Source organism: Penaeus japonicus, unplaced genomic scaffold (assembly GCF_977035675.1).
Source record: "Penaeus japonicus unplaced genomic scaffold, GWHDUDI00000001_assembly GWHDUDI00000031, whole genome shotgun sequence".
Classification (NCBI taxonomy): domain Eukaryota; kingdom Metazoa; phylum Arthropoda; class Malacostraca; order Decapoda; family Penaeidae; genus Penaeus; species Penaeus japonicus.
The window spans coordinates 28316495-28318994 of NW_028234433.1; positions in this window are offsets into that span (position 1 = coordinate 28316495).

Below are 2500 nucleotides of genomic sequence, written 5' to 3' on the forward strand. Positions count from 1 at the left end.
AGGGAGGGAGGAAGGATGGGAGGGAGGGAGGGAGGAAGGGAGGGAGGGAGGAGGGAGGGAAGGTTCCCGTGGAGGTTTAGAGGGAGGGGAGGGAGGGAGGGGACGGGAGGGAAATAAAAAAAAGGGGCCGGGGTAAGGGAGGGTTAGAGGGAGTGAGGTAGGGAGGGAGAGGGAGGGAGGGGAGGGGAGGAAAGGGAGGGAGGAGGGAGGGAGGGAGGGAGGCATTTGAGGAGGGTGGGGAACGGGGGGACGGTGAGGAGGGAGCGGGAAGAGGGAGGGGCAGGCGAGGGAAAGAGGGTGAGGGATAGGAGGGAGGGAATAAGTGGAGGGAGGGAGGGAGAGAGGAGAGAAGAGGGGGGAGGGAGGAGGAGAATGAGTAAGAGTGAAGTTGGGAGAGATAGGGGGAAGGCGGAGGGAGGAAGGGAGGGAGGGAAAGAGGATGGGAGGGAGGTAGGGAAGGAGAGAGGGAAGGAGGGAGGGAGGGAGAGAGGAAGGAAGGAAGGAAGAAAAATCGAGCAAGGGAGGGGAGGGAGGAGGAAGGAGGAAGGACGACAAAGTGAAAGGGGACGGGAGAGGGGGAGGATAGGGAGATGGGGAAGTATGGAGAGAGGGAGATAGGGAGGGAGGAAGGATGGGATGGAGGGAGGTGATAATATAGATAGATAGATAGATGAATAGCTGCAACGGTAGATACAAAGGTAGATATAAATACAAATAAACGTTGACATATCTAGACATATCAATAAAAATGAAACAAGAGAGAAAGAGAGAGAGAGAGAGAGAGAGAGAGAGAGAGAGAGAGAGAGAGAGAGAGAGAGAGAGAGAGAGAGAGAGAGAGAGAGAGAGAGAGAGAGAGAGAGAGAGAGAGAGAGAGAGAGAGGAGGAGGAGAGACGAGACGAGAGAGAGAAGAGTGGGTAGAAGGAGGAGCAGAGCAGAGAGAGAGGAGAGAAGGAGAGAGGAGAGAGATGATGAGAAGACAGAGATGATAGAGGAACGAGCAGAGAGAGGAGAGAGAATGCAGAGAAGAGAGAGAGAGAAGATGAGAGAGAAGAGGAGAAGAGAGGAGAGAGATTGTTGAGAGCATGAAGACGAGAGAGAGCATCGCGAAGATGTCCTGAGAGAGGGAGAGAGAGAATAGTAGAGCGAGAGGGAGAGAGAAGACAGAAGAGAAGTAATCGCCATAAAAGATTACGAGAAGACGAAGAAAAGAAAAGGAAAAAATTCCGCCATTGTTACGAAATCCCCACGATTCACCGTTCTATTCTTTGCAAGTCCGAAGAATAGCGGGTTAGCAACGAGGAATCGTGAGAAGGGAAGGGTGATAAAAGAGGGAGGAAGCAAAGGAGTTCAGCGGCGATTGAGAGAAAGAGACAGAAAGAGAGAGAAATAGACAGAAAGAGAGAGAAAGAGGGCAGGGAGAAGAGGGTGTGTGTGTGTTTACTGGTCCTTATGCAACTCGCCAACTACAGTGTAGAAAGGTCACGTATTTTCCCTGCAAAAAAGATATGGGTTGGAATATCATATAAGTTCATGGTTTACAGTTCGTTGATTCTAAAAAAATAGTATTTGTTATTTGTTTTATTAGTTTAAGTTATTTATTTTATTTGTGTGTATGATTTTCAGTGTTTATTATATAACCCATCATAGCTATATGGACAAAATCTAGGGACACACACGCCACATTTCATTAACGCTACAGGATGTGCGGGAGAGGAGGAGGGAGATAGGAGAGGAGGAAGATTTGAATTAGGGGGAAGGAAGTGGGGGAGGAGGAGGAGGAGGAGGAGGAGGGATATGAGGAGGACGAAGAGAAAGAAGAAGAAGTGAAAAAAAGAAGAAAAGAAAGGAGAAGAGAAAAAAAGAAGAAGAGAAAGAAGAAGAGAAAGAAGGAAGCGAGGAAAAAGAAGAAAAAAAAAGCGAGTAATAGAACAAAGAAAAGAAGAATATCAGTAAAAAAAAAAAAAAAAAAAAAAAAAACAAACAGCATAAAAAACTCAAAGAAAGAAAAAGAAGCAACGGAAACTCACACTCCGAGGACACAGAATATAATTAACTTGGGGCGAAAGTGTCGGCAGAAATCCAAACAGAAATCACACGTTGACTGCAAGATAAGAAAACACAAACTGCAAGACTAAGATATCACGGTTGGAGAGAGAGGCTGGGACTGTGTGTATGTGGATGGGGGGGGGAGGGGGACTAGAAAAGAATTAAGGGAATTAAGACAGGGACGGAGAGAAAGGAAGAAAAAGAAAAGAAGAAGGGGAGGAATAGTTGTCATTCTTTATGAGCCTCTTATGAGTTTGCGTCTTTGTGAATTTAGATTTTGTTTTCTTTGTGGGTCTATCGTGGCGATTCCGCCCCCCCCCCCGTCACTTTCTCTCTCTGTCCGTTTCCCTCTCGCTCTCTCTCCCTCTCCCTCTCCCTCTCTCTCTCTTTCCCTCTCTCTGACTGTCTCTATGTGTGTGTGTGTATCTGTCTGCCTCTCTCTCTCTCTCTCTC